Below are 14,541 nucleotides of genomic sequence, written 5' to 3' on the forward strand. Positions count from 1 at the left end.
TAGACTGTATGACTATATACAAGTGATACCCCAATCTAACTGCCCAGGAGTCTTTTGGAGCCAGTTTGTAGGATGCATGGCCATTGAAGTAGGAGAAGGAAGTGCTACATGATACATCTGATTTGTTTCTGGAAGCTGCCATTTGTGGGTGTGAGGCCATGTTCTCTGCTGCCGAAGCTGGTGATGAAAGCCGAAGCACTTGCAATCACAATTGCCTGTTGGTGGCCTGTATGCATGACTTAACTGTATCTCACAAGCAGCCGGCAGACCATGGCAATGCTTGATGGACGGCTGTTCTGTGTAATTTTGGGGCTTGTAACTTGTTTGGAGCTGTCAGGGCCAGACAGCATGACTATTGTACCATCATGGCTTTGAAAAATGCCCTTTTAAAGACTTGTTCCAATCAGTTACAAGATTAAATTGTGGAAAGAGCAGAGAATCCTAGCGACAAGATAGATATCATGGTTAGGAGAGGAAATTCAAAGCTTGTACCTCTGGGCAGACAGCTGAGAGGAGGTAGATGGATGACTTGCCCACTCTCCTCTTTTCCTGCCCTGACTTGAAGATGCACAGCCTTCTTTCTGGGTAATGGACTCAAAGGGGTGATACATAAAGAATTGACTATAAGAGGCCTGACTCTTTCTTCCTGACCCCGTGTCTCTAGACCCTTCCATTCCTTTGCTGCCTTCCTGTTGTTCCATTTCAATTATTCCCTCTGGCCGTGGCCCTGATTTCAGTTCTCCTCTTGCTCTCAGATTTGGCATTTACTGGAGGTTTTCTCAACTTAGCTCTTGCTGCTCCTAGGCATTTGGATCAGATTTGATTCACTCTGTCTTCAGCCCCTAGGGATCTGTATCTTGCCTTAGGCTATCAGATGCCCAGGACAAAGGAAGTAGCACTTAGCAGCTCCATTGGTGGCCCAGTACCCCTGGATGACATTTTACTTTTAGGGATGCTTTGTGACCTCTGCTTGTCTCCCTGAAATAGCTGAATCCCGGGGAGAAGACCAAAGTGCTTAGGTCATTTTAAAAGGGGATCTATTTCATAATAGCATTCAGTTCCCTAAGATGAGGATAAACCAAGGGTAAGGATAGTGCAGGATGTCAGAGGCTTCTAGAACTAGGTCGAGGAAGAGAGAGTATTTCACCTGTGACACTTCAGGGAAGTTGGGAGGTGGAGGTGGGAACCAAGTTTGTTACTAGGAAAATAATGCTATGCATCAAGTTCAAAGGGCAAAGCAAGAATAAAAGGGACACTCCAAGTAGGTGTGCCTGTGTCTTGCAGTTCTGGAAGAGCCTCTCTTCATGTGGGGGAGAGCAGCTCATAACAGAGTCCATGCAGGGGACAATAGGGTATGCCCTCTGTTCTCCATTAGGCTTAATGGGTTGTGCAGGAACAGGTATGATAATTTAAAGGACTTAGCAGTGACTCTTCTGCCTTATGATTTGATATTCTTGCTGTCCTTTTATGTTTCATTAAAAACAAAGACCTTCAGAAAATTCTGGTCTGTATCAGGGAAGGGTCTTTCGCTTCCTTTCAACAGAGAAATCAGTGTTTCTTAAGGTGGTGGGCAGTGCTGGGATAGAAATGCTGTTGGGGCTGCATGTCACTCTTTGGAAGTTCAGAAAGGGAGCAGAACTGGCTCTGGGATTTATTCCAGAAGGTGTCTTGTCACTCATCTCTTGACCAGAAATTGGCAACTTAAATGCTGCTGGTGCTGTGTAGGTAATAGAAGCGAGTTACACATGTAGGTAGTGTTTTCATTTGTGAGGGGCTGCCATAACAAATTACCATACCATGAGTGTCCTCAACAACAGAAATGTATTTTCTCACAGTTCTGGGGGCTAGAGAAATTGAAGACTGAGGTGCTGGCAGGTTTGTTTTCTCCTGAGGCCTCTCTCCTTTGCTTGCAGATGGCCACCTTCTGTGTCCTCACGTGGTCTTTGTTCTGTGCCACACGTCCCTGCTGTCTCTCTCTCTCTGTCCAAATTTCCTCTTCTCATAAGGACACCAGTCAGGTTGAATTAGAGCCCACCCTAAATGTCTAACTTTTTTTTTTTTTTTTTTTTTTTTTTGAGATGGAGTCTCGCCTTGTCACGCAGGCTGGAGTACAATGGCACAATCTTGGCTCTCTGCAACCTCTGCCTCCTGGGTTCAAATGATTCTCCTGCCTCAGCCTCCCGAGTAGCTGAGATTACGGGTGCATGCCACCACGCCTAGCTAATTTTTGTATTTTTAGTAGAGATGGGGTTTCACCATGTTGGCCAGGCTGGTCTTGAACTCCTGACCTGAAGATCCGCCCACCTCCACCTCCCAAAGTGCTGGGATTACAGATGTGAGCCACCATGCCTGGCTGTAACTGTCTAATTTAATCAGCTTTTTAAAGACCTTCTCTGCAACAGCTTGGAGGTTCCTTAAAAACTAAAACTAGAGCTACCATATATGATCTAGCGATCCCACTGCTAGGTATTTACCCAAAAGAAAGGAATTCAGTATATTGAAGAGATATCTGCACTCCTGTGTTTATTGACGCACTATTCACAATAGCCAAGATTTGGAAGCAACCGAGTGTCCATCAACTGATGAATGGATAAAGAAATTGTGGTACATATACACCATGGAGTACTATTCTGCCATAAAAAGAATGAGATCCCATCATCTGCAACAGCATGGATGGAACTGGAGGTCATTATGTTCAGTGAAATAGCCCAGGCACAGAAAGACAAACTTAACATGCTCTCACTTATTTGTGGGAGCTAAACATTAAAACAATAGAGAATAGAAGGATGGTTACCAGAAGCTGGGAAGGGAAGTGAGTGTGTGGAGGGGGTAGTGGGAATTATTAATGGACACAAAAAATAGAATGAATAAGACCTACTATGTGATAGTACAACAGGGTGACTACAGCCAATAATTTAATTTTACATTTAAAATAACTAAGAGAATATAATTGGATTCTTTGTAACACAAAGGCTAAATGCTTGAGGCAGTAGATACCCCACTTAAGATTATGATTATTATGGTTATTATGATTGTTACGCATTGCATGTCTGTATCAATGTCTCATGTTTCCCAGAAATATATGCACCTACTATGTACCCTCAAAAATTAAAAATTAGAAAACTTCTATCTCTAGGCTGGGCTTTGGTGGCTCACACCTGTAATCCCAGCACTTTGGGAGGTCGAGGCAGGCAGACCACGAGGTCAGGAGTTCGAGAGCAGCCTGGCAAACATGGTGAGATCCTGTCTCTACTAAAAATGCAAAAATGAGCTGGGTGTGGTGGTATGCACCTGTAATCCCAGCTACTTGGGAGGCTGAGGCAGGACAATTGCTTGAATCTGGGAGGCGGAGGTTGCAATGAGCTGAGGTCGCACCACTGCACTGCAGTCTGGGTGACAGAGCAAGACTCCGTCTCAAGAAAAAACAAAACAATAATGTCTCTAAATATAGTGTCATTGTGAGGCACTAGGGGGATAGGGATTTAGCATATGAATTTTGGAAGGGGGCCACAATTCATCCCAGAACAGTTAGGCAGGACATAACTGCACTGAAGACCGAAACACCCAAGTTAGTGATGTCTCCTCTTCCAGTCAGGCACCTACTGTGTGCATTATGCCACCTGTTGGCATCCCTCCTAGAAGGCCAGTGTAGCATCTTCCTAAGCAAGGGCGCCGGAGAGGTGACAAGTCTGAGATCCCAGTTGAAGGATGAAATACTGAAGTTCTGGGGATGGATCACCTCATAGAAGATGAGGGTGGACATGAGATTTATCAATAGAATTTGAATTCTGCCAGGAGAAATATTTTGTGTGTGTGTGTTTCTGAGAGATATTCCACGACTGATAGGTGAGAAGTCCTGGGAAGCAAAGTTTAACTCAACCTAAGACAGGAACCTTTGAATGATTAGAGATCTCTAAAAATACTGTAAATTATTCTAAAAGGTAGGAAACTCTGGGGCACAGGATGCATTGGCAAGAGGTTACAGAAACCTGAGTCATAATTTTTCTAGGAGATTCCTGCTTTACCCAGGAAATTAGGCTAGATGTTGAGAACGTGTCCTCCAACCCTCAGGATCCTTCCATTTATAGGTGCTTTGTAAACTGTTAAGTGCCACAGAAGCCAAAGTGCTGCTAATGCTTTTACCATCAGTGTAAAAGGATGGACTGCATTCTGGAAGTTGGTTTCCCTGACTTACTGAAATTTGTGATACCGTTGTATTTCCTACATTGAAATTGCCTTCAAATAGTTGTTAGGAGACATTGTGTGTATGTGTTTGTGCATCCACAGCTGTGCACAAGCCAAGTAAAACTTATCTCTAATACTTCTTTTAATCGTTAAACATTTGGAAGGTATCTAGTTAGTATCAGGCATGGTGAGTTAAAGATAAATTCCACAGGAGACTCATTGTCTGGTGGGAGGGCAGGTCATCCTGTAAGTGGATACAGACACCAACAAAGCTTCTGGGACCACAGAAAGGCCATGACTGTGTTTCTGTCAGTCAAGGAAGGTGTTGGAAAGATGGTAGTGTATGAATGATCTTTTGAGACATTTAAAATTTTCAGGATGGCAAGAAGAGCCGGGAGCAGCATGGTCAAGAGACCATGGTCAAGAGACAAGGAAGTCTATGATACATTTTGGGTAGCCAAAGCAGCCCAGTGAGGCTACAGAGTTGGTTCTCCCAGGGGTGGGCTGGACATGGAAGCTGGAGCCATTGGCAGCTGTGAGGTTGTGATGACCCTAACATGTGTTGGCCTGAGAAATGGCATTGGGGATGATCTTGGAAGAGTCTCATTCCCAGCTCTTGGGATCTAACACTGGACATTGTGCAGGCCCAATGGTATAGTGGCCAAGTCAGCATTTCTACTCATCTATATTTTTATTAATACTATTTCCTTTTTTTTTTTTTTTTTTTGAGACGGAGTCTTGCTCTGTGCCCCAGGCTGGAGTGCAGTGGCACGAACTCGGCTCACTGCAAGCTCCGCCCCCCCAGGTTCACGCCATTCTCCTGCCTCAGCCTCCCGTGTAGCTGGGACTACAGGCGCCCGCCACCACGCCCTGCTAATTTTCTTGTATTTTTAGTAGAGACGGGGTTTCACCGTGTTAGCCAGGATGGTCTTGATCTCCTGACCTCGTGATCCGTCCGCCTCGGCCTCCCAAGGTGCTGGGATTACAGGCTTGAGGCACCATGCCCAGCCTATTAATACTATTTCATGTAAGCATTTTAAATTGCGTATTCAATTCACATGGGAATGTTTGGGAGCTTTTTTTTCTTTTCTTTTTTTTTTTTGAGATGCAGTCTTGCTCTATTGCCCAGGCTGGAGTACAGTGGTGTGATCTTGGCTCACTGCAACCTCTGCCTCCCGGGTTCAAGCAATTCTTCTGCCTCAGCTTCCAGAGTAGTTGGAATTGTAGGAGCGTGCCACCATGCCTGGCTAATTTTTTGTAGTTTCAGTAGAGATGGGGTTTCACCATGCTGGCCAGGCTGGTCTCGAACTCCTGACCTCATGATCCGCCAGCCTCAGAGTCATTTCTTTAAAACCCTCTTGTATTAGTAGTAACATTAATACTAATACTAAATTCTAATTCTGCCTTGACACAGTACTTGTGTCAAGTACTGTGATGAACAATATCCATGCACTCATTTACTCCTCACAGCAACCATATAAGGTGGGCACTAGTATTGCTCCATTATGCAGAGGAAGCCACCCTCAGAGGGGTTGAGTAGCTTGCCTGTGTTCTCAGAGCCAGTCTGTGGTGGAGCAGGGGTTTGTTTTGCACCCAGGCACTTTGCCTTGCATATGGTGCTCATACCCGCTGTGCTCATTCTCTAGCTCCCCGTGCTGGACTGCTACAAGGACTGTGGGGAGCCTGCTGTCCCCAGAGACACATCCACTGACAGGCAGCAGAGCCGAGATGCCAGGCAATCCAGGGGCATTAGGCGTCCCTGGGAATAAATGATGAAAGCAAACAAAGCTGTATTTACCAGGATGTTTGTCTTAGGGGGAACCTCAGTGTGGGGGCCAGAAGCAGTTTAATGAGACATGGGGTAAAGGGTGAGGCCAAGGGGTGATCTCCAATAACAGGACACAGCCTCTAAAGCTACCTTTTACGGGGAGAGGTTAGGGCAGCTACAGGGCTTGGTTGAGAGAGAGATGCAGATTTGGGCCAGAGCTGAACTGTGCTGGAGATGAGAGGAGGCTGTGGCCTCTAGGCCCTTGCTCAGGCAGTTCTCTGCCTCTTCTTTAAATAAACATTGAACAGATATTTAATGAACATCAGTGTGAGGAGATGCCAAGCAACCAGCCAGCCTGGGGTGCCTACCTGTCTCAGTTCCATTCAGGAAGGGAGGCAACACGATTGAAGATTAACATGGACTTTCTTCAGGCTTGTGTGAGAAGGAAATCTTGGCAGCATGGGCCACCTATTTGGCCTCGGAGGGGAGCATCTTTTGTTGTGCCTATCAGAGGGAATGAACACTTGGTTTTCAGTCACATGGAGCTGACACTTACAACCTGCATACAGCCGGTGCCAGAGCAGCATGAGCATGCAGCTGACAAACATTGAGGAGAATGCTTCAGGTCACACACAGTCATGATACAAAATAGGTCAAAGTTTTTCAAGTTACAGAGGCTGAGCAATCCACCTTGTTTGGGGAGTCAGCTTACTTCAGAGGTGTAGAGCCATTTTCTGTTATGGCTGGGACTGGTCCTGCAGATTCGATGTTACACACATCTTTATAATCATCAAGCACAGAAGTACTTCTCAGTATGAAGAAGCTCTTAACATCAAGGTCAATGTATATATCTTTTCTCCTTTCAGAAGAGATAGGCTGGTAGGTTGGAGGGACCCACGCTTGCTATGAGGGCCTTTGCCCCTGCAACCATTTTGCCTTGGCTGGGCACCCTTAGTGTCCTCAGGCATCTGGGAGTTACAATTGCATCCCTTTAAATACCTGCAGGTCTGGAGTAACCATGTTGCCAGCTCTTCAATATCAGGCTCTAGCAAGGTAGAAGACAAACTGCAACTGCTGAAGGCCGCCTGGCATCTCACCCTCCCACACAGCCTTGTGTATTCTTATGCTTTTTTACCCAGCTGTTATATCCTCCCCATTTGGGGCTCGATGCTGCATATTCTATTTTTGCTTCTAGCTTTCACCCCACCTCCTGATGGGATCAGATGACTCCTCCCCTGCCATAATGGAGGTCCTCTCTGCCTGTTCTGGGAGAGACTCTCCTCTTCCCAGCATGCTCAGCTCTTGGAATCAGCCCCCTCTCCAGACATACAATGAGCAATTTGACCTACTCTTTTACTTCTTAGGTTACTGGTGTACCATCACCTTAGATGATCTTTGGATCTCAGTCAAAAAGGAAACAGAATCATGTAATGCCTGTTAATACTTAGTGTTATCAGTTTCTACTCAGTATCTAGCTCTCCGGAGGGCAAAGATGAGACTGGGAAAACCACAGTTATCTATGGTGCAAGGACAATTTGCCTTCCTTGTGTTGGCGGACTTTTGAGAGTTTCCTCCAGTGCAACAGTTGGGCCCATTGCCAGCAATCCAGGGCGTTCTAATCTTATGTGCCGCCCATTCCACCATCAGTGCACTGAAGAATTCACGAAGTTTATTCCCATGGATTATCTGGCCAGAGAGACTCTGCTAGTTGCTTACCCAATATGCATTCTTCCCATACCCTCACTAGAGAATTCTGACTATTTTGGAAAATGTGTCTAGCTTCAAAGCTGCATTTCCCAGCCTTCTTTGCAGAATGAGTGACCACACGACAGAGTTCTGGCCAGTGAGGTGGAGGGGAAAGCTGTGGGTGGGGCTTCCAAGAAAGATCCTTAAAAGGGAAGCCAAGTCGGTCGCTCATGCCTCTTTTGTCCTTTTCCCTGCTCTTCCGTCCTGCCTGGAACAGGGATACCATGCTAAAGGTGGAGAGTCATCTGTGACCACAAGGACGCTCTGTGGATACAGAATTGCAGAGATCTCAGCCTGACAACCATACACCCTTGACTCAATGCCAGTAGCCTTTTCTTTTTTCTGTATCTCCCATTACGTGAGAAAAATAAAACCCTAATTCATTCAGGTCAGGTTAATTTGGTTTCTGTTACAGTTGAGTGCAGTTGTTAAGATTTACACCTGGTAACAATGCTTCAGTGATCTGAATACCTTAACTGTCTGTATCTCCTCTGTTAGGACTAGGTTGGAAAGGACTCTGGCCAAGATGAACTAGGGCCCCTGAGACACCCCAGCCCAGCCCCCACTCAGCCATCTCACATCTGGGGCCCAGGCAGAATAGACCAGGGAACTTGCCCACCTGTCTCTGGTCCTCTGCTTGTCTGGAAGTATGACCTACCCCATCCAACTGAATTCAAGTTCACTATTGGTTTCCAAAATAGGTCAAATGTTTTGGAGGCTTTTTTTTTTTTTGAGATGGAGTCTTGCTCTGTCACCCAGGCTGGAGTACAGTGGTGTGATCTTGGCTCACTGCAACCTCCACCTTCCGGGTTCAAGCAATTCTCCCTCAGCCTCCAGAGTAGTTGGGATTATAGGAGCACACCACCATACTTGGTTTCCAAGGTGGGTGAGCTCCAGTGTGAACTTTGGCAAAAATTATCAGGTTGTTGTCTTTGAGAGGTGGTCCTAACCTGAGGGAAAAGACCAGAACTTTTTATAGCCATAGGCTCAGCTATTACAGCTGCAGTTCCTCAACAAATTGAGGTAACATATGTTTAGGAAGTGTCTTCCCTAGGGCCTCTTTCTACAGTCTCTCAAATCAGGACTTTGCAAAGATGGGGTTTGTATGAGAAGAGCATTTTCTCTGTCAGCTTACCTTGTCCGGATCTCATCATCATCTCCTTTGGGTAGATATTAACTCTCTATTTTTAATTTCTTTAATTGTTTTTTTTTGGGGGGGGGGGATACACACGATAATTTAATATATCCATCTTGGATATTCTTGATTTTAATAGTACTCTGGGTAAGCGGTTTCTGTACAGTATCTTTGAATCTGGTTTTGTCAGCTGGCATGGAGTGTCTCTGGTCATCTTCAGGGCTTGGGTTGAAACGCACATGGGCTTTACTGTACAACAGACCTAGGTTCCAATCCTGTCTCAAAGCAGGTGCCTAAAGTTCTTCAGTAAAATAGGCAGTAGCAGCAGCAGCTTCATCCTTAGTAGGATCTTTGTGACAATGGGAAAGATGAGCTTATAAAACACAAAATATGAAGCATCAATGACATAAAAGGCAGTGCCTCCTCTAGCTTTGCTTCAGAATATGTCATGGGACCTTGAAAACCTCAAAACATAGTAAAGTTTAATTTAATTATAAATAAATGCATGTCACGTGTGCACAGGAATAGTGTCTCAGATTCCCCTCATGCTTAGGGCAGGCTGCTCTCACTGATCACATAGGGTGGTGGGGCATGGCAGGGTTGAGGTGGAAAACGGTGCTTTCCATTTGTAAAACTGTTCTATTTTAAATCACATCTGCCAACTTCTTAATTATGGGAATGTTCTTAAGATTTCAGAAGTAACAGGCACTCATTGTCCAAATGTATACAGTGGGATGATGTTTGAAGGGTGAGTATTCCTTTGTCCCTCCATCTCCCTGATGGATGCACTGTTGCTGTCTGTGCCTCTAGGTCTGTTTCCCTACATATAAATACACAGGCACACATACACATGTATTCTTAAAAGGGATCTGGATATCTATGTAGTTTGTTCTACATTTTTTTCTTTTGAATATTGTTTTAGTCTGGATTATCCAAAATAACCAATAATATGTATATATATATATATATCTCAGTTCTATATAACTACATATAATATATAATTATGTATGACTTATATATGTAATTATATAGAGACAAACACACATGCACATACATATTGTGTATATATACACATATATAGAGAGAGAGGGAGAGGAGAGGGGATTTGTTAGGAGAATTCACTCACTCAATTATGGAGGCTGAGAGCCAGCTGGAGACCCAGGGATTAGTCCAAGTCTGAAGGCCTCAGAACCAAGGAAGCCGAGGGTGTAACTATCAATCTGAGACCGAAGTTCTGGGAGCCCAGGGGGTTGCTGGAGTGATCCTGGAGTCCAAAGGCCAGAGAACCTGAAATTCTCATGTTCAAGGGCAGGAGAAGGAGGGCTCCTGGCTCTGGGAGAGCCAGAGACATCATCCTTCCTCCAACTTTTTATTCCATCTGAGCCCTCAGCTGATTGGATGGTGCTGCCTGCATTAAGGGAAGATCTTTGCCACTCAGTCCATGGACACACACCAGTCTCTCCTGGAAATATTCTCACAGACACAGCTGGGCAGTCCAATTACTCTTTTTTTTTTTTTTTTTTTTTTTGAGATGATATCTTGCTCTGTCACCAGGCTGGAATGCAGTGGCGTGATCTCAGCTCATTGCAATCTCCGCCTCTCAGGTTCAAGTGATCCTCCTGCCTCAGCCTCCCAAATAGCTGGGATTATAGGCGTGCACCACCACACCCAGCTAATTTTTGTATTTTTAGTAGAGGTGGGGTTTCACCATATTGGCCAGGATGGTCTCAATGTCCTGACCTGGTGATCTGCTTGCCTTGGCCTCCCAAAGTGCTGGGATTACTGGTGTGAGCCACTGTGCCCGTTCACAGCCCAATTATTCTGATCAAATGCCAAACCACCTTGGTTTCCCTTTTAGCAGAAATGGGATGGGTTTTATGCCTACTGAAGCACTGAGAATAATTAATGTTTTACCAGTGATCTGAGTATCCCTTAATCCAGTCAAGTTGACATCCCAAATCAACCATCATAATTATCTTTCTACAATAGTTCATACAGGTTTACTTTACTCCTTTTATTGACTGTATTGTATTCTATTACCTAGATATAGTATCATTTACTCAGTACCATTGTAGGGCATTTAGGATATTTCAAATATTTTGCCTTTTCAGACAATGTGATAAACATGCATGTGATGTATGTATTTCAGTAAGATAAATTTCAAAGAGCGAAATGAATGGATCAACAGGAATATGCATTTGAGGTTTTAATAAATATTGCCACATTTCTCAATAGAGGGCTCTAACGATGTCCATTCTCCCTAATTCTATAAAAGTTTTCAATTCCTTAAACTCTTGATGATAGTGGATATTTAAGCTTTGCTAACTTTAAATGTGAAAAAAAGTATATCAGTTTAACTTGAAATTTTGAATCCATGAGTTTTGTTTAAATTTTTTTTTCTTATTTGTTTGCTTTGGTTGAGTGCTTTCCATAAAGTACCAGTTCAAACCTTTTGTTCATATTTTCTGTTGGGTTATTTGACTTTTTGGTTGGTTGATAAGCATGCTTCACATTTTAAGGATATTAACCTTTTGTCATATAGACTGAAGATTCCCACCCCCCCATTTTACATTTGCCTTTCAGTCTTGTTTATGTCTTTTGCAGTTCAAAAACTCTCAATTTTAAAAAATGCAATCAGTCAACCTTTTCTTGTATGATATTATGTCACCCTCAAAATAGTCTTTTCATCCTTTAGATTGCAGGATACAGTCCTGTATTTCCTCTTAGATGTTTTATGTTTTTCTTTTTGCATTTAATTACTTAATCAATTTGTAATTTCTTCTGAGTTTGGTGTAATCTGGAGAATGTAATTTTATTTTTTTCAAATCATTTAGCCAACTCTGTATGTTGTTTTCCAAAGAATGAACACAGAATTCTTGGGTTGCCTGGCCTTTATTTCTTATTCCTCTGGGTTTGTGAGAAGTTTGTTCTAAATAGATAAGATGGTAAAGGAAAGGGCCCTGGGCTGGTTCTTTAGACCTTTTGGACCCTTAGATGTTCTAAGTTTGAATCAAGCTGTGAGCCCGTGGGCAAATCCCTCAACCTCTCTGAACTGCAGTTCCTTCAGTTGCAGAACAGGAAAAATCATACCTAGGGTTAAGTTAAACAGAAAGTATGATATCCCCGGCACATCCAGGCATGTTAGGCAGATACTGCTTCTGTCACTTCTCCAGTTGCTGTCCTGAGATGGCCACATGGAAGGTGAATTGCCCTGTCCTGGGGAATCTGAGCCCTCCCAGCCGCAGCACCTCCAGCTCCTGCCAGCAGGCTTGTTCTGCTCACTGCCTCGGTGCCCACTACCTTCTATCCATGACATGTGACTTCAGCATCTGCCAGCTGCCTCCTCCTCTACCTCTGGGACACAGGGCATCTATTGCTCAAGATAGGCTTCACAGGAGTACTGGCAGATGGTGCAGATTCGGAGGTCTGAGGCAGGATGGAATTTGGAGCTTTTCCCTCCCAGTCCAGCTTTCCTGACAGGAGGAAGCTTGTCTGTCCTTCCTTGTACTCTTGGCAGTGCTCGGGCTTGACGGGATGGTCACAGGTGCAGGCAAGATGAGGGGAGGTGGGGAGGGTGACAAGGGAGAGAGACAGAGTCAGTCCCGGGGAGAAGTGGAGACAAAGATATGCAGGGGGGAAGACCGAGAGACATAACAGGAACGGGGTGTGCAAACACACATGGGGCTAGGCAGAGATGGAGAACAAGACCGAGGTGGGCAGGAGGAGGGAGGGAGACACAATTGGCAGAAGCAGAGAAAGAGGGCGAGGCTAAACAGAGAGGAACTAGGGAACAGACAGGGAAGGAAACGCACAGAAAAGTCACAGGGCCCAAACACAGGCAGCATGCCCCTTTGCACAGAATGTAATCATCGAGATCAATAACATTTTAATGCAATATTTTAAAAAATCAGATGGATAAACTACAGCCTATGGGCCAGCCACCTGTTCTTTTCAGTAAGGTTTCAGAGTAGGAGTGGATTAGCGTGGGGCAAGGAGCAGAGTGGTGGACAGATCCTCTTTCCTTATATTTCTGATTCTTTGTTCAACAGGGATTTTTATTGCATTAATATTGATTTTTAAAAATATTACATTAAAGTAGTATTTGTTTGGATTACTAAGTGTTTTGGCACCTCCTTAAGTTTTGTGCCTGGGTCAAGTAACTACCCCAACCTCATCCTAGTCCCTGCCATGAAAGGGAGAAACAGAGATGGGGGATTACCCAGTGAAATCAGGAGAAAGAGAAGGAGAGACTGACAGAGAGGGAAGGAGAGAAACATAAAAGGAGATAGTCAGTGAGAGGGTTGGACATGGTGGCTCACGCCTGCAGTCCCAGCACTTTGGGAGGCCGAGGTGGGTGGATCACTTGAGGTCACAATTGGAGGCTACCCTGGCCAACATAGTGAAATCCTGTCTCTACTAAAAATATAAAAATTAGTAGGGTGTGGTGACACACCTATAGTCCCAGCTTCTCAGAAGGCTGAGGCAGGAGGATCACTTGAAGCCGGGAGTGGGAGGTTGCAGTGAGCTGAGATAGAGACAGAATGAGACTCTGCCTCAAAAAAAAAAAAAAAAAAAAAAAAAAAAAAAAAGTGGTGGCCTGAGAGCAGTTAGAGAAATGAGCAGAGACAGCAGCCAAGACAGAGGCATGGAGAGCTATGGTAGGGAAAGGAGGGGACGCTGATGCAGACAGAGAGAAAGGAAAGGGAATACCCCAATCCAGGGAGGAAGAATGAAGGAGGCAGACAGGCGAGACAGCAGAGGGAAGTAACAGAGGGAGAAGGCCAGAGGCAAGGGGAGAGGCTGTCTGGAACAGTGAGAATCTGTTATAAGCCAGAGCCTGATGGCAGAGCAAGGAAGGGCCCTGCTTGGCAGCATGACCAGCCAACTTTTGGCTCCACAGTGCCCAGGGTCTGGAGGAAACATGGGGAAAAGAAGGGGAGGTTGTGCGTGCAGCTGCCCCAATGGGGACCTTGCTTCATACCCCCATCCCCAAACTCTGAAACCTTATGTGACCTGTAGACCCCCTTGGACAGGACCCATGAGTGAAGGGGGCAGGGGCTCTCAGGTTAGATAATCCTCAGGAGGGAACAGGGTGCTTTCAGCTTGGGGATGGTCTGGAACCATCTGGGATCCCTAAGGTCAGATTCTGAGAGAGGGGACATGTCACAATGCGGACGTGGGCTTTTTTTTTTTCTTTTTTCTTTTTGAAATACTTAGTGTGTTTTCTTATTCTGTGAACCTTTCTGATTAGGGCATAATCCTGCAGGCCTGTTTTCTTATCTTATGTTTATATCTGCAAAGGAATCTGCTGACAGGTGTAACTTACATGAATCGCAAAGCTAGGGAAGTTGCATTGGCTGTCCCCTTTACAGCGAGGACACCAGTCTGTGGAAGGATGGTGTGACTGGTGTGATTTGCCCAGAGCCACTTGTAAGGGGCAGAGCATGGAGTCTTGCCCAGGATATCTGATTCCACAGCCCGACATGTAACTCTTATTACTGCTGGAGGCCTGCCAGGCTTGTATCATGCACATTATGCCAAGCAAAGCAAGCCAGAGGGCACATGTGTGTGTATGTTCATCCCCATCCCAATATCCATCCCTGTTCCCAAGTGTCCCCTTTGGGATCTTTTTGCTTTTTCTCTTTACTTTCCTGAATACATGGACCATAGGAAATTGGGTGTTGGCTATTCACTGAAATATAATACC

The sequence above is a fragment of the Rhinopithecus bieti genome, unplaced genomic scaffold (genome assembly GCF_001698545.2).
Source record: "Rhinopithecus bieti isolate Rb0 unplaced genomic scaffold, ASM169854v2 scaffold_10347, whole genome shotgun sequence".
Taxonomy (NCBI): domain Eukaryota; kingdom Metazoa; phylum Chordata; class Mammalia; order Primates; family Cercopithecidae; genus Rhinopithecus; species Rhinopithecus bieti.